We start from the raw sequence: 18263 nt of genomic DNA, 5'->3' as shown, positions 1-18263 counted from the left end.
CCACGTTCCCAATGCAGGGGGCCCAGGTTTGATCCCTGGTCGGGGGATTAGATTCCACATGCTACAACTACAGATCTCACATGGCACAATAAAAATTGAAGAGCCCACGCACCACAACTAAGGCCTGGCACAACCAAATAAGGAAATAAAAATAAATATTTTAAAAAACAAACACAGTTACCAAAAGGGAGAGGCAAGAGAAGGATAAAATAGAAGTTTGGAATTAACATATACATACTAATACTACTATATATAAAATAGGTAAACAACGAGGTCCCACTGTATAGCACAGGAAACTATTCTCAATATCTGGTGATAAGCTATAAGGGAAAAGGATCTGAAGAAGATTTTATATATATTATATACATATAGTTAAAGAGGATAATATTCCATTCCAGGCCAAGTTGAATTTGAAATGCTTATGGCACATCTAAGTGGTAATGTTCATGACATTTAGATACTTAGATAGAGAAGTCAGAAAAAGAGTAAAGCAGTGGTATATATATATATATATATATATGTCAAATTTTTAAATTCCAATAAAATAACATTACTTACTGCAAAAGTAATATCAATGAAGTATAGAATACTTAATAATACAGCTAAGCAAAAAGAATTAAAAATACACAGACATATTCATACAATCCCAGCATCCAGATACAGTTTGTAGTAAAAAAATACATATGTATACAATTCATATACGTATGAATATATACACTCAACAGGATTATACTGCATATGCTGTGTGGTAACAGACTTTGTTCACTTAGTAGCACATCATAAACATCTTTCTATTTAAATTAATATTCGCCTACTTTTATGATTTTTTTTTACTGTTATAAATAGTTCTGAGACAAACTGTCTTCACAGTAAAATTTTGGCCCATAACCGTAATTATTTCACTAGGATAAATTCCTACTTGTGGAATTGCTGGATAAATGTTGTTTTAAGGCTTTTGACAGGTGTTCCCAAATCATTTTCTGGAGAGGCTGTGGCAATTCGTAACCTCATTAGCGTATGTACAAACACTCATCTCCCTACACTTTCTCCAAAACTGAAATTATAAACATAATCACTCAAATATTTGACAATTTTATAAAATAAAAATGTCAACCTGTTGCTTTCATTTTGCATTTAATTTCTAAAACCTGAGCTGCTTATGTTTTTCAGCAATTTGTATTTTTTCTTTGGCAAACTGCTGATTCTTATCCTTTGCCCCTTTTCTTTTAAAACATTTATTGATTTGTAAGAGTTCTTTACATATTAACTTTAACCTTTCTTCATTAATGCAACATTTTATTCTTAGTTGCATTTGCCAACTAAGGGTACTTTTTGATAAACAGATATTTTAAATGACTGGAATGGTCAAGGTTTGAAATGGTGAAGAATGGGAAGAATGTGAATGGGAACAAGATGTATCCAAAAGCAAATAGAAAGAATGATGCAATATTAGGCTCAGCAAAGGCTGGATTCCATGAATTTCTAATTGTTTCAATCTTCAAAGTTTTAAGAGTGGTTTCTTGAGTAAAGAGAAAGAAAGGGGAGAAAAGATTCACTTAAGAGTTGGAATTTTGCCTGTTGGTTTAGTCAGAAACGAGATACAGGAATAAGGGAATTATGTGTATTAGCAAGGGTGTTGCTAAAACAATGGATCATATGAATGAGGCAATTGGTAAGCTGGGAGAAACTAGGAGAGGTTAGGGGATACTATATTCACCTTTGAGAAATGAAATATTTCCTGCCATAAAGCACTAAATTCTTTAACTTGGAGTATCTGGTTTTCTTTAATTAATAATCACCTTCTGATGTTAAGACTACCTGCCCCTTGTTGCAGAACTTCTATATAACTTGGCTCCTCCCTTGCTTCCTGGGAGCAGTTCTCTCAGGGTCACTTGAAATGCTGTCTTCCAGGCTTGCAACCCCCCAAATTTCCACTGAATAAAATATTACTTTCAATTTTTATTAATAGGTTGTGAATATTTTTTAAGTCAACACTTTAATATTTTAAATGTTTTAATTCATTTCCTTTATAGTCAGGCAGTCTTCTAGATCACACTTGGAATGAATTTTTAGCCACCAAATCTACTTACTAGTTCTAATGCATTTTATTTTAGCTACTCTACTTTCCATTTCCTTGCATTCTCTTTTTATCCCAGCCCATACTTAAAAGAAAAATTATTTTCCTGTATCCTAAGCAATATTTAATTCCAGAATATGGAGTGGGAAGGAAAAAGTTTGAAGGGGGAAGAAAAACAGGGCCACGTACCCTTTCACCATAAGATCATAAGACACATGGTAAACCAGGGCATTCAATGAGTTACCACATTCAGTGATCACAACTCAGGGTTATGCTGGCCAAAATGGAAATCTGCCAGGTACTTCCTGTGCTGAGAACAGTTTCAAAGTCCAATAACCTGTTTATTCTCACCAGAGGTATTTTCTTACAACAGCTTATTTGCAAGTGTCATCTGAGACCTTGGAAACTTCAGACCCTCCCTGTCATACCCCACTTCATTTTGGGGTGTTTTGACTTGACTATAGACTTGAGGAGACCATCATTCAATTGCTTGTGAAAACATGATACCATAGTTTCAAACATCTCTTTTCCAGTTCCAGTGTCCTTTCTCCCCAGAATAGCCTAGAAGAAAGAGCAGAACTGGGATTCCTTTGATGTGTGGGTACCCAGGTAAGGAGGCTCCTGGAACTAGAACTTCCTTTTGATACTGAGCAGGGTCATGTGGGTCTCCTGGGCACAAAGCCTTTCTATGTCCCCCATTTCTTTGATTACAGAAAATAGCCTTCATTCAGCCTCCATGAGCTTTGCTGAGTTCCAATGGGTAGATTCTAGCAGTTGTTAATTAGGGAAGGGAGAGAATGCAAGACTGGGGAGAAACATTCAAGAGAAACAAGTTATTCAGCCTTGGGGCACAGTCCTGGTTCCCCATCAACAGATACACACAATATCTTTGAGCTGTTTTTCAGATACTGAAACCCCCCTCCAAGTGGGAGAAATTAACAGTTAATGATAGTATTGCTGACCACAAGTATGTAGACCCAGACTAGTTGGAACCTGAACGTTTATGATGCTGCATCCTACTTACCATCAACCTATAAGAAGAATGCCCATGAGCTGATCATGCCCTCTTTGAACAATTACTATGAACTTTCAATCTTCTCCAAGTGGGAACACATAGTTTTTTGAGGCAGGAATCCACTGTGTCCCTCTTTGCCTGGCAAAGTAATAAAGCTATCCATTTCTACTTCACCTAAAACTGTCTCTGAGATTCGATTTGGCACCAGTTTGTAGAGAAGCTGAGCTTTTGGCATCACTTTGGGAAGTGAGGAGCTGACTGATGACCTGAGCCTTTGCTGATCTGAGAAGGGAGAACCATGGACTCGATACATGTGAAGATGACATGCGGCATCTTGCCAACCACTAAGGAGCCAGCCAAGCTCCTGAGAAGTCTTCCATTCTAAAATCAGATTGCACGTCATCCAAGATGCTCTCTCAGCAAGAAGCCATGAACTTCCTTTATCCTCAATCCTGGCTCAGATTTGACATTGTAAATAGAAGAGTCAGGTTTTGTATCTGAACTCTGAGGTCATCACATGTCAACCCTGACTAGAGAACTAGAAAGTAAAACCAGGCTCTCAAAGGACATCTATTCAGAACCTCAGTCCCTTCCTTTTTATACAATAGAGATATTAAAATAAAGAAAAGTCAACTACCAAAGCTTAAAAAACTCACTCCAGCAGCAGAAAATCAGTTTGGTCATTGAAACCATTGAGCATTTTCATGCATTTTTAAAATTTTCCAGCTTTATTGAGGTATATTTTCATGTATTTTTAAATGACTCCTTTTATATGTACAGCACCTGTTCTCAAGAAATGATCTTGAGAAAGTCAGCCAGCTTCCTAAAAGAAAACAACCTGGAATCAAGGAAAAGGCAAATACTAGACTCTCTCAGACTCATACTTTTTGTTTCCATGTCTCCCAGAGAGTTATCAAACTTCTCCACATAGCCCCCGAAACACAGACCACACACACACACACACACACACACACACACCCTACGCAGGGTTGAGAACCACTGCTGAGAAAAAATCAGGCTGAGGATACTCCATTCTGGCCTTTCATATCAGAGTTAAATGCTTAATGACAGAAGCCAACAGCAGCCCCAGGCTACTTCATTCACTCACTTGAGTCCAAAAGGAAACCAAACATTATATAAAGCTCTTAGAACTCCTCCCATTTGCCAAATTAGAGAAAACTTAACTTTCAAACCAGATTTTCCATTCAAAACTCAGTAACACAGAGCCCCTCTGTTAAGTCTGCATACCATTTTTCTCCTGAGCAAAAGGCCAGAGATGGCCACTCAGGAAATGACTCTGCCCAGCCCAAGGCCTCAGACCTGGCCCAGCTGAGACTGGACAACTACCTGAGACAAAGGAATAGGCCGCTAGGATATTGCTGAGCAAAGCCATGTCCATGCACTCGGGGATCACCAGTTCCGTGTTGTGGCAGAAGGGCAGCCTCGATGTGACATCCAGAGAAGGCCTCCTGGAGATGCTTTAGCTGGATCAAGGTGGCCACCCTCCCTCTCTTCTCTTCTGTTTGGGAACACAAAGTGAGTGATGAGAACACATTCTGATTTCCTGAAGCTGTGTTCCAGGTAGCCTGGGCTCAAGAACAAAAGTCAGTTTAATTTCCCAGCCAGGGGGCTGCAAAGACCTGAGGTTTTATTCCCTTTGCTATAACAGCTTCTTGGCTTTCAAAGAAGCAGCAACTGCTTAGGTCGTTTCTTCCTGGCCTTTCTCCTTTCTTTTCCCTGCATGCATGCGTGCTAAATTGCTTCAGTCATGTCCGACTCCTTGCGACCCTATGGACTATAGCCTACCAGGCTCCTCTATTCATGGGATCCTCCAGGCAAGAGTACTGGAGTGGATTGCCATGCCTTCCTCCAGGGGATCTTCCTGACCCAGGGATCAAACCCACGTTTCCTGCATTGGCAGGTGGGTTCTCTTCTGCTAGCACTACCTGAGAAGCCCTTCTCTTCCCCATCTCTTTCCCATTTCCCATTTAAACATTTCTCCCTCATCTTTCTGTGATATGTTTCATTTCATTCTCGCTGGTTTGTCTATGAGGTGCAGTCCATTGTCATTTTAGTCACTGCATTTTACCCCCAAGCCACAGCCTGCTCTTCACTTGGCTCTGCTTTTCCCTGTACTGTTGGCACTCGGGTACTTTGATCAGTTTGCCTCATCCCATATATCACCAAATGTGGATTCTTGGAAATGGATCAGAGCTGGCTATTTTAGAACTGCTAAAGTGGTTCCAGTTCTAAAATGCCCCCAAGAAGTTGGGAGCTCAAGCATGTTCCCTGCCCGTAGCTCCATGACTCCACTGTGATAGTGGTGGGCTAACCAAACACACATGCAGTGCTATGAGCTACCCGTCAAAGGAACTGTATCACTAGGGTTCCAAAGAGGAACTTGGGATCTCAGTATTCAGTGGCTCAGCCTCTGGCTGGGGGGACACATTCTTTCCCCAGCTGCTACCGTTGCTCAGGCCCAGCATCTTCATTACCCAGTTGATTCAATGAAGCCCTGGCAGACAGTTGAGGCTTTCAAGTGGCAAAGATTTTAATGATTCCTATTCAGTGCCACTCTCCAGCTGAAAACAGGAAACTGAGTCACAGGGTATGGAGGGATGTCAGGTTGGGGTAAGTAGTGAAGTGAAGTGAAAGTCACTCAGTCGTGTCTGACTCTTTGCGACCCCATAGACTATACAGTCCATGGGATTCTCCAGGCCAGAATACTGGAGTGGGTAACCTTTCCCTTCTCCAGGGGATCTTCCCAACCCAGGGATTGAACCCAGGTCTCCTGCATTGCAGGCAGATTCTTTACCAGCTGAGCCACAAGGAAAGCCCTGAGGAAAGTAAGAGAAGCAGAAAGCTCCAGTCCTTGCAGAAGAAACAGGTTCTCAGATGGGTCACAGACATTGGTTACCATGGATCACATATAGAGGGCTTGGAGAACCACAGTTCCATAGGTGGGTGGAATGGGTAACAACAGGTAAGGCAACTCTCACTTTGATGAATTCCAATGGGCTTATGGAAGACTAACGCAAGGAAAGACAGACCAACCCACAGGTAAGATAGAAACCAACATAAGGTCCTTGGAGCAGCCAGAGGCCTAGAGAGAAGCAGGATGAGGAGTGGGAGCTAGGGGGCTCTGAGAGGGGACTAGGTGCTGCTTAGGGACCCCTGTATCTCTGAGCCCTCAATGCCATTTGAGTTCCTAAATGGTGACAACTAGATGATATAGGTGAAGACTTGGAACCACCATACTGAGTTCAGAGACTGAACTCTGAACTGAAGGTCTAAGGACTTCAGGACCTAGGAAGAAAGTGAAGTCAATGAAAAATGGAGTATGTAGTGGGACAAAGCTATTTCAGGTCCATTCCCTCATTTCTATCCCCATCTAAAATTTACTATAGTGCAAATCTCATTTCATTTCTGTGAGTTTTCTAATAGTCTCCTAACTGATGCTTCTGCCAATAACTCTTCCTATTCAACCTAGCACCCACTCTCACCAACAAGATTATCTTTATATATAAAGTACAAATCTGATCATTTCACTCCATAGTCCAACCCTTCAACTAATCCTCATTAAACTTAACAACACATATCTACTTTCACAATATATGACCTCTATTTTAGCTCCTAATTCATCTCCTAATCAAGTCTACACTCTTACACATATACATAGAGATAGAAATATGCCTAATACTTCAAAAATACCCAATTACTTTCAGTTCCCCAAATATACTAAGGTCTTTTACCTTTTCATGCTTTTTGTTATACCCTTCCTTTTGCCTAAAAGCCCCTCCTCCTTTTATCTGTCTGGCTAATGTTTCCTTTAAGAAATAATTCAAAAGTTCTATGATAGTCTCAAAATCATGAAGACTTCCCTTTTTAAGAAATAGAAAAATCCATACTAAAATTCATATGGAATATCAAGCAATCCAAATAACCAAAGCAGTCTTAAATAAACAAAAAAAGCTGGAAGCCTCACCCTTCCTGATTTCAAAACATATTACAAAGCTACAGTAACCCAAACAATATAGTACTTGCATGAAGACAGACATATAGATAAATGGAATAAAATAGAGAGCCAAGAAATAAAACCTTATATATATGGTTCGATTATTTTCAACAAAGGAGCCAAGACCATACAACTTGGAAAGAATAGTCTTGTTGAGAAAACTGGATATCCACCTGTGAAAGAATGAAGTTGAACCCTTACCTTACACCATACTAAAAGAATTTAACTAAAAATGGATAAAAGACCTAAATGGAAGAGTTAAAATTATAAAGCTCCTAGAAGAAAACACAGAGGAAAAGTTCCATGACACAGGATTCAGCAATGATTTCTTGAACTTTATATCAAAAGCACAGGCAACAAAATAAAAGTAGATAAGCCAGACTACATCAAAACTTAAAACTTCTGTGCATCAAAGGATACATTCAACAGAGTGAAAGGGAATCCATGGAATGGGAGAAAATATTTGCAAATCATACATCTGATAAGGGGTTAATATCTAGATTATATACAGAACTCCTACAACTCAATAACAACAAAAAACAATCTGATTTTTAAATGTGCTAAGAGCTTGAATACCCCTTTCTCTAAAGAAGATTTATGAATGACCAATAATCCATGAAAAGATGCTCAACATTACTAAGGAAATGCAAATCAAAACACAGGGAAATACCTCCCCACATTCATTAGGATGGCTACCATTAAAAAAGAACAGAAAGGATCAAGTATTTGAGGGGACTTGAGAGGAACCCTTGTACTCTTGGTGGGAAGGTAAAATTGTGGAGGCACTATGGGAGATAGTATGGCAGTGTCTCAAAAAAAAAAAAAATTAAAAATATGATTCAGCAATTCATCTCTGGGTCTACAACCAAAAGAATTGAAAATAGGGACTCAGATATTTGTTTATCAATTATGAAACACTATTACAGCAGCCTAAAGATAAATCAAAGTGTCTATCCTCAGACAAATGGATAAGTAAAATGTGGTATATGCATACAAAGAATATTACTCACAGTCTTCAAAAGGAATGAAATTCTGACACATGCAACAACATGGATGAATCTTGAGGACATTGTGTTAAATGAAATAATCCAGTCACAAAAGAACAAATAAGGTATGATTCCACTTATATGAAGTATTTAGAGTAGTTGAATTCATAGAGACAGAAGGAAGAATGGTGACTGTTAGGGGTGGGGAGAAGGCAGGAATGGGAAATTACTGTTTAATGGGTGCAGAGTACAAAGATTCAATCTTGCAAAATGAAAAGGGTTCTGGACATAGATAGTGATAATGGTTGCACAACAAAGCAAATGTACTTGATGCCATTGAGTTGTGCATTTAAAAATGACTAAAATAGGAAATTTTCACAATTTTTAAATTAATAATAATATAAGCTATTGATGAGGTACACAATAAATTTTAAAGGTTAAATTTTAAAGATTCTTTAGAGAATTCTGTAATCAAATATTGATTTTCAGTTAACAGGAATGGTAATAGAATTATAGTGATAGTAAAATTGAAGTCAAAATACTACATGATATAACTTATATGTGGAATCTAAAAAAATACAAGAAACTAGTGAGTACAACAAAAAAGAAACAGGCTCACAGACACAGAGAACTAGTGTTTACCAGTGAGGAGAGGGAAGGGGGGAGGAGGAATAAGGAGTAGGGGATTCAGAAGTACAAAGTATTATGTGTAAAATAAGCTGCAAAGATACACTATACAATGCAGAGAATATAGCCAATATTTTATAATAACTAAAAATGCAGTATAATGTATAAAAATTGTGAATCACTATATTGTACACTTGTAATTTATGGAATATTATACATAAACAACACTTTGATGTAAAAAGTTGAAGTCAATACAATTCTAATCTGGCTTAACTTTATGTAAAAGCTTTTATTATCTCACTTATAAAAAATTTAATGTAAATAACTATATTCTATCACATTTATAGATTAAGAGGAAAAACATATGTCACTGAATGTAAAAATGTGTTTGTGTAAAAATTAATAAAAATTCATGATTCTTTTTAAAAAAGAATAGTTTAATGAAGCAAAGCTTCAAATGCTCCAGACTCTTTTCTTCTCTATCAAAGTATCCAAATATCTTTCTAACATTGGACCTATGCTATTGTAATTGGAATTATCAGTTTACTGAAGAGGCATCTTACAAATCCTTATTATCCTGGTACCTGATGAAAGGAGGTTCTCAATAAATTCTAGCTGGTTGAAAAAAAGAGCAATTAGGCGTGAGCTTTGTATGCATAAGAGCTTCCCTAGTGGCTCAAACAGTAAACAATCTACCTGCAATGCAGAAGACTTGGGTTTGATATTGGGTCAGGAAGATCCCCTGGAGAAGGGAAGGGTTAGCCACTCCAGTATTCTTGCCTGGAAAATTCCATGGACAGAAGAGTATGGCGGGCTACAGTCCATGGGGTTGTGAAGAGTTGGAAATGACTGAGTGACTAACAACATTCTGCATGCATGCGTAAGTCTCAGAGAGTATTTCTAGGTAGACTTTAGAGTGAGTCACTTTGAAGACTAAGAGGACAACAGGCTGACTGGTTCAGTCGGGTGGCAAGCAGGGCACTTCCTCAGGACTAGGAGAGGACGCATACAAGATGGAAGCTTGAGGCAAGAGTTCCAACAGGGACAGGAGAAAAGTCTCGCAGTCTTCCAAGGTAGTAGAGCCTATAAGGAGGTACATGAACACGGATACCTCCTCCCCCGAGGGACAGGGCCTTTTTTTTATGCATTTCATACCCCAGTCTGCCCCAGGAACAAAATTCAGAAAACAATTGCTGGTCCTCAGACACTGATGAATGATTTGTTCCAATGGGCTTATTTGGTTTTCAGTAATAGGGATATGGCCAGAAAGTCTTAACATACCCAGAGAAATATGTTAAATATGGTACAACCTTCTCAGTCTTAACCCAAAGTATTGGAAACCTTAGCAACCATAAAGAGTATGTAATGGGGGTGTCAGGGAAAAGGAAGGGGCACACTTTCCTAGAAACCTCTTTTGTGTAAAATCAATGGCCAGCTGTTTTTACATTCCTTTCTGTTTGTGCCTGATTGTCCCATCCTTTTAATGGGAAGAGATTTATTAACCAAGTTAGGGGCTTCTCTGTTTCTTGAGGGCCAATGTAACCACTCTTATCAACAGGTGGTTCTAACAGAAAGTAGAAAGTAACAGATAAAAGCTGAAACTAAAATAGAAGCCTTAGTAGACCCTATAATGTGGACTATCAAGGTTCTGGGATTGGCTGAAGATATCCAGCCAATGATTATTAAGTAAAAATGGTTTAAGAGTGTCTAAATGTAAGGTACAAATTCCTTAAGCCTAGGGAAGATCCTCAAAAGTGTTTGTAAATAGACTACCAAAATGGGAGGTCACTACACTAATCATGGACTTCCCTGGTGGCTCAGAAGGTAAACAGTCTGCCTGCAATGCAGGAGACACAGGTTCAATCCCTGACTGGGGAAGATCCCCTGGAGAAGGAAATGGCAACCCATTCCAGTATTCTTGCCTGGAGAATTCCATGAACAGAGGAGCCTGGTGGGCTACGGTCCATGGGGTCACAAAGAGTCAGACATGACTGAGTGACTAACACTTTCACTTTCACACTAACCATAGCTAACATTTGGAGGAATTTTAGGGGAAGGCCTTCTCCCTTAAGCTAAATGGTAAAACAAAAACATTGCAGCACAGGCAAATGAGTATGTCAGTCCTTCCATATCACTGGGGTAGCCACCCAAACTTTGAGAAAAAAAAAAAAAAGAGAGAGAGAGAGAGAAAGAAATAAAAACAAACCATCCTTGTTTTACAAATTTAGCCTTTACAGGACCAGAAGTGTGCCTCCAAAAGTAATCCGAAGCCCATCAATCCTTTTTTACCACTCCCAAAACCTTATTTTTCTCAAAAGGCTTGTAAGTATTAAACAGAGGGGAAACAAAGTCATCCTAGGAGAAATCTGCCTATACCTTCAAAATGTAAATGTTCATATCTGGTATTCAGGGGAACACTTTATCTCTGCCATCTTTTTAAAATGCAAATTTTAGAAACAAGGGTAAAGAAATTGAGAACTACAGTTGTTAAGGATAAGTTAAAATCCTAAGTGTCATTTCAGTAAATATTGGCCCTCTAGCCAAGTAAGCCTGATTTGCTCCATCTGCTAGAAGTTCCAAAGAACAGCAAGGAGAGAGAAGAAAGCCTTCCTCAGTGATCAGTGCAAAGAAATAGAGGGAAACGATAGAATGGGAAAGACTGGAGATCTCTTCAAGAGAACTAGAGATACCAAGGGAACATTTCATGCAAAGATGGGCAAAATAAAGGACAAAAATGGTATGGACATAACAGAAGCAGAAGCTATTAAGAAGAGGTGACAAGAATACAAGAGCTATACAAAAAAGATCTTCACGACCCAGATAATCACAATGGTGTGATCACTCACCTAGAGCCAGACATCCTGGAATGCAAAGTCAAGTGGCCTTAGGAAGCACCACTGTGAACAAAGCTAGTGGAGGTGATGGAATTCCAGTTGAGCTACTTCAAATCCTGGAAGATGATGCTGTAAAAGTGCTGCACTCAATATACCAGCAAATTTGGAAAAGTCAGCAGTGGCCACAGGACTGGAAAAGGTCAGTTTTCATTCCAATCCCAAAGAAAGGCAATGCCAAAGAATGTTCAAACTACCGCACAATTGCACTCATCTCACACGCTAGCAACATAATGCTCAAAATTCTCCAATCCAGGCTTCAACAGTACATGAATTATGAACTTCCAGAAATTCAAGCTGGATTTAGAAAACACAGAGGAACCAGAGATCAAGTTGCCAACATCCTCTGGATCACTGAAAAAGTGAGAGAGTTCCAGAAAAACATCTACTTCTGCTTTATAGACTATGCCAAAGACTTTGACCATATAGATAACCACAAACTGTGGAAAATTCTTAAAGAGATGGGAAAACCAGACCACCTGGCCTGCCTGTTGAGAAATCTGTATGCAGGTCAGGAAGCAACAGTTAGAACCAGACATGGAACAACAGACTGGTTCCAAATTGGGAAAGGAGTATGTCAAGGCTGTATATTGTCACCCTGTTTATTTAACTTATATGCAGAGTACATCATGAGAAATGCTGGGCTGGAAGAAGCACAAGCTGGAATCAAGATTGCCAGGAGAAATATCAATAACCTCAGATATGCAGATAACACCACTCTTATGGCAGAAAGTGAAAAAGAACTAAAGAGCCTCTTGATGAAAGTGAAAGAGGAGAGTGAAAAAGTTGGCTTAAAACTCAACATTCAGAAAACTAAGATCATGGCATCTGGTCCCATCATTTCATGGCAAATAGATGGGGAAACAGTGGGAACGGTGACAGATTTTATTTTGGGGGGCTCCAAAATCACTGTAGATGGTGACTGCAGCCACGAAATTAAAAGATGTTTCTTCACACCATCGTGATTATCTGGGTCATGAAGATCTTTTTTGTACAGTTCTTCTGTGTATTCTAGCCACCTCCTCTTAATATCTTCTGCTTCTGTTAGTTCCACACAGTTTCTTGCATGAAACATTCCCTTGGTATCTCTAATTTTCTTGAGAAGATCTCTACTCTTTCCCATTCTATTGTTTTCCTCTATTTCTTTGAATTGTTTACTTAGGAATGCTTTCTAATCTCTCCTGGCTATTCTCTGGAACCCTGCATTCTGATGGGTATATCTTTCCTTTTTCCCTTTGCCTTTTATTTCTCTTCTCAGCTATGAGCCATGTTGTTCAGGGCCACCCAAGATAGTCAGGTCATAATGGAGAGTTCTGACAAAACATGCTAATTGTTAGAGAAATGCAAGTCAAGACTACAATGAGACATCAGCTCATACCATTATCAGAATGACCATCTTCAAAAAATCTAAAAACAATCAATCTGGAGAGAGTGTGGAGAAAAGGTAAACTTCCCACACCATTGGAAGGCATGTAAATTGGTACAGGCACTATGAAGAATAGTAATGAACAATAGAGTTACCATATGATCCAGCAATGCCACCCTTAAGCATATATCTGGAGTAAATCATAATTTGAAAAGATACATGCACCCCAAGGTTTATTGCAGTATTGTTTATAATGGCCAGGACATGGAAGCAACCTAAAAGTCATTCAACAGAGGAATGGATGAAGAAGATGGAGTACATATATACAATGGAATAGTACTCTGCCATAAAAAAAGGACAAAATAGTGCCATTTGCAGCAACATGGATGGACTAGAGATTGTCATACTGAGTAAAGTAAGTCAGAGAAAGGTATATCATATGATAAAACTTATATGTGGAATATTAAAGAAGATGGCACAAATGAAATATTTATAAAACAGAGATAGAGTCACAGAGGTAGAAAACACACCTATGGTTACCAGGTGGGAAAGGGGTAGGAGAGATAAATTGGGAGACTGGGATCGACGTATGCACACTGCTGCTGCTGCTAAGTCGCTTCAGTCGTGTCAAACTCCGTGCGACCCCATAGACGGCAGCCCACCAGGCTCCACCGTCCCTGGGATTCTCCAGGCAAGAACACTGGAGTGGGCTGCCATTTCCTTCTCTGATGCACACTACTATATTATAAAATAAATAACTTGTAAGGACCTATGGTATAGTACAGGGAACTCTACTCAGTATTCTGTAATGGTCTATATGGGAAAAGAATCTAAAAAAGAGTGGATATATGCATAAATGATTTACTTTGAAACTAACACAGCATTGTAAACCAACTATTTCCCAATAAAAATTTAATCTTAAATAAATAAAAATAGCTATTATCAAAAAAGAAATCCATGCTAAAACACATTAAATTTTTTTTTTATGTATTATTTTTGGCTACACTGGGTCTTCATAGCTGCATGTGGGCTTTCTTTAATTGTGGTGAGTGGGAGCTACTCTCTGTCCTGCTCGCCACAACTAGAGAAGTGTGCAGGCTTCTCACTGCCATGGCTTCTCTTGTTGCAGAAAATGGGCCCTAGAGCACACAGACTTCAGGAGGTGCAGCACATGGGCTTAGTTGCCCTGGGCATCTTCCTGGACCAGGGATCAAACCCATGTCCCCTGCACTGGCAGGCAGATGGAAGTCCCCAGAACACATTTTAATTAAATTTCTGAAAACTAAAACAAAGAAAGAAATCTCAAAAGCAAATTAAGTTATAGCTATCTGATGAAGCACAATATGGAATCAAGATTGCCTGGAGAAATATCAATAACCTCAGATACGCATATGACACCACCCTTATGGCCGAAAGAGAAGAAGAACTAAAGAGCTTCTTGATGAAAGTGAAAGAAGAGAGTGAAAAAGTTGGCTTAAAACTCAGCTTTTGGAAAACTAAGATCATGGCATCCGGTCCCATCACTTCATGGCAAATAGATGGGGAAATAGTAGAAACAGTGGCTGACTTTATTTTGGGGGGCTCCAAAATCACTGCAGATGGTGACTGCAGCCACGAAATTAAAAGATGTTTCTTCCTTGGGAGAAAAGCTATGACCAGCCTACACAGCATATTAAAAAGCAGAGACATTACTTTGCCAACGAAGGTCCGTCTAGTCAAGGCTTTGGTTTTTCCAGTGGTCATGTATGGATGTGAGAGTTGGACTATAAAGAAAGCTGAATGCCGAAGAATTGATGCTTTTGAACTGTGGTACTGGAGAAGACTCTTGAGAGTCCCTTGGACTGCAAGGAGATCCAACCAGTCCAACCTAAAGGAAATCAGTCCTGAATATTCATTGGAAGGACTGATGCTGAAGCTGAAACTCCAATACTTTGGCCACCTTATGGAAAGAACTGTCTCATTGGAAAAGACCCTGATGCTGGGAAAGATTGAAGGCAGGAGGAGAAGCAGATGACAGAGGATGAGATGGTTGGGTGGCATCACCGACTCGATGGACATGAGTTTGAGTAAGCTTCAGGAGTTGGTGATGGACAGGGTGGCCTGGCGTGCTGCAGTCCATGGGGTCATAAAGAGTCGGACATAATTGAGCGACTGTACTGAACTGATCTGTCCTTAGCTATAGATCAGATACAAATTAGAAAGAAGAAACAGAACTGTCTCTATTTGCAGAAGAGATGATGGACTCATTTGAAAAGACCCTGATGCTGGGAAAGATTGAGGGCAGGAGGAGAAGGGGATAACAGAGGATGAGATGGTTGGATGACATCACCAACTCAATAGGCATGGGTTTGGGTGGACTCCGGGAGTTGGTGATGGACAGGGAGGCCTGGCGTGCTGTGGTTCATGGGGTCGCAAAGAGTCGGACACGACTGAGCGAGTGAACTGAACTGAACTGATGGTCTACATACAGCATACCAAGGAATCTAAAAACACAAAACAAAAAAGTCAACAACAACCACAACAAACCCTTAAAACTAATAAGTGAGTTCAGCAATATCACAGGGAAGATAAACAGATAAAACATACAAAAATCAAGATTATTTCTAAATGCTAGTAATGAGCATGTGGACACTGAAATTAAAAATACAATACCAGTTACAATTGCTCAAAAAATTAAATGCTTAGATGTAAATGTAACATAACATGTATAGAACTCTAAAGCTGAAAACTACACAATGCTGCGGAGAGAAATCAGAGATCTAAAAAATGAAAGGAGATCATGGTTGTGGACTGAAAGATTCAATATAGTAAAGATACTAAGTCTCCCCAAAGCGATATACAAGTATTGTTGTTGTTGTTGGGCAGTCGCCCTGTCAGTTCATTTCAATCGCTCAGTTGTGTCCGACTCTTTGTGATCCCATGGACTGCAGCACGCCAGGCCTCTCTGTCCTTCACCATCTCCTGAAGTTTGCCCAAGTTCATGTTCATTGTATCGGTGATGCTGTCCAGCCCTCTCATTCTCTGACACCCTTTTCTCCTTCTGCCCTCAATCTTTCCCAGCATCAGGGGCTTGTCCAATGAGTTGTCTCTCAAAGAGCTTTCCACAGTTTGTCATGATCCATGCAGTCAGAGATGTTTTTCTGAAATTCCCCTGCTTTCTCTATAATCCGGTGAATATTGGCAATTTCATCTCTAGTTCCTCTTCCTTTTCTAAACCCAGCTTGGACATCTGGAATTTCTTGGTTCACATAACGCTGAAGCCTAACATGCAAGATTTTAAGCACGACCTTACTAGCATGGAAGATGAGTGCAATGTCCAATGGTTAGCACACTCTTTGGTACTACCCTTCTTGGAACTGGGATGAGGATCAACCTTTTCCAGTCCTGTGGCCACTGCTGGGTCTTCCAGATTTGCTGACATACTGAATGCAAAACCTTGATGGCATCATCCTTTAGGGATTTGAATAGTTCTGCTGGACTTTCATCACATCCACTAGCTTTATTAACAGCAGTGCTTCTTAAGGCCCACTTGACTTTGCACTCCAGAATGTCTGGCTCTGGGTGACTAACCACACTGTCATAGTAATCCAGTTCATTAAGATTTTTTCTATACAGTTCTTCTGTGTATATAGTCCCCTTCAAGGATCACTGCCTTGTCATGGTGAAGGGGCTTACATAACTCAATGAAGCTATGAGCCATGCCATGCAGGGCCACCCAAGACAGGTCACAGCAGAGAATTCTGACAAAACATGACCCACTGGAGGAGGGAATGGCAAACCACCCCAGTATACTTGCTGTGAGAGCTGCATAAAAGGCCAAAAAGATATAAGTATAATGAATTCTTATTAAAACCCCAGCCAAAAACAAACAGACACACAAGAAAACCAGCAAGACTTTTGGTAGACATAAATAAGATTTTGCTGAAATTTATATAAAAATGCAATGGAACTAGAATGGTTAAAACAAGTTTGAAAAAGAATTAAGTGGGAGGAATAAGTCTACCTATATCAAAACTTACTAGTATACAGCTACATTAATCAAGACTGTGTGTTACTTATGAAAGACAGAAACATAAAGCAGTGGAGCAGAATAAATAACCCAGAAATAGACCCACGTAAATACGCCCAACTGATTTTTGACAAAGGTGCTTTGCAGTTCAATGGAGGAAAGAGCTTTTACAACAAATGGTGCTGGAGAAACTAGACAGCCAAAGGCAAAAAAGTGAACCCTGACCCAAGCCTCATATATTACATAAAAGTTTACTCAGAGTGAATCACAGACCAAATACAAACCATAAAACTACAAAACTTTTAGAAAAAAAAAATAGAAAATCTTCAGAATCTAGCATTAGGTAAAGAATTCTCAGACTTGACACCAAAACCACAATGCATAACAGGGAAAATTGATAATCTGGATTTCATCAAAATTAAAAACGTTCTCTCTGTTAAGAGGATGAAGAGACAACTAGAGAGTGGGGGAAGTGTGCAAGTCATATATCTGTCAAAGGGACTACTGTCTAGACTATATAAAGAACCTTCAAAATGCAACAATTAAAAACAGCAAACAATCCATTTAGAACAGGGATAAAGTCATGAAGAGACATTTCACCAAAGAAGATACTGAAATAGCAAATAAGCACATGAGAAGATATGCAACATCATTAGTCACTAGGAAAATGAAATTAAAGCAATGAGATACCACTACATATCTATCAAACAGCAAAACTAAAAAATAGAGACAAAACCAATTGCTGACAAAGATATGGAGAAATTAGATCAGTGATACATTGCTAGTGAGGATGTAAAATTAGACAGCCACTCTAGAAAACAGTTCCATAGTTCCTCAAAAAACTATCACATAACCAAGCAATTGCATTATTCCTGGGCATTTATTCCAAGTAAGGGAAGACTTACATTCACACAAAAACCCACACAGATATTTAAAGCAGTTTTATTTGTAATATCCAAAAACTGAAAACAACTCAAATTGTCTTCAAGGGGTAACTGTTCTGTGGTATATTCATGCCATGGAATACTACCTCGTAAGAAAAAAGGAACAGACTTTTAATAAATGCAACAACCTGGATAAATCTCTAAAAAATTATGTTGAGTTAAAAACTCAATCCAAGAAGATTTCAGGACTTCCCTAGTGGTCCAGTGGTTAAGAATCCACTTGCCAATGCAGGGGACACAAGTTCAATCCCTGGTCCAGAAAGATTCCACACACTGTGGGGCAACTAAGCCTGTGCACCACAACCACTGAGCCCACGGGCTGCAGCTCCTGAA

At 39.3% G+C, this 18263-nt stretch overlaps 1 protein-coding gene and 1 long non-coding RNA gene across 2 annotated transcripts in view; both read right to left on the bottom strand.

Annotated features, from left to right (window-relative positions):
* Positions 1–18263, bottom strand: part of EVA1A (eva-1 homolog A, regulator of programmed cell death) — an 89040-nt gene that overhangs the window by 17963 nt on the left and 52814 nt on the right. The gene's annotated exons all lie outside the window — the stretch shown is intronic.
* LOC133257050 (uncharacterized) overlaps positions 549–18263 on the bottom strand; it is a 56175-nt gene continuing 38460 nt past the window's right edge. The window contains exons 2-3 of the long non-coding RNA XR_009739384.1: positions 4440–4611; positions 549–3915 (exon numbers count right to left, since the gene is read on the bottom strand). This is a non-coding gene — a long non-coding RNA (uncharacterized LOC133257050). The remainder of the gene's footprint in view (positions 3916–4439; positions 4612–18263) is intronic.

Source organism: Bos javanicus, chromosome 11, assembly GCF_032452875.1.
Source record: "Bos javanicus breed banteng chromosome 11, ARS-OSU_banteng_1.0, whole genome shotgun sequence".
NCBI classification, from domain to species: Eukaryota; Metazoa; Chordata; class Mammalia; order Artiodactyla; family Bovidae; genus Bos; species Bos javanicus.
Note: the sequence above shows the minus strand (reverse complement) of the source record. Positions and strands in the feature narration are given on the sequence as shown.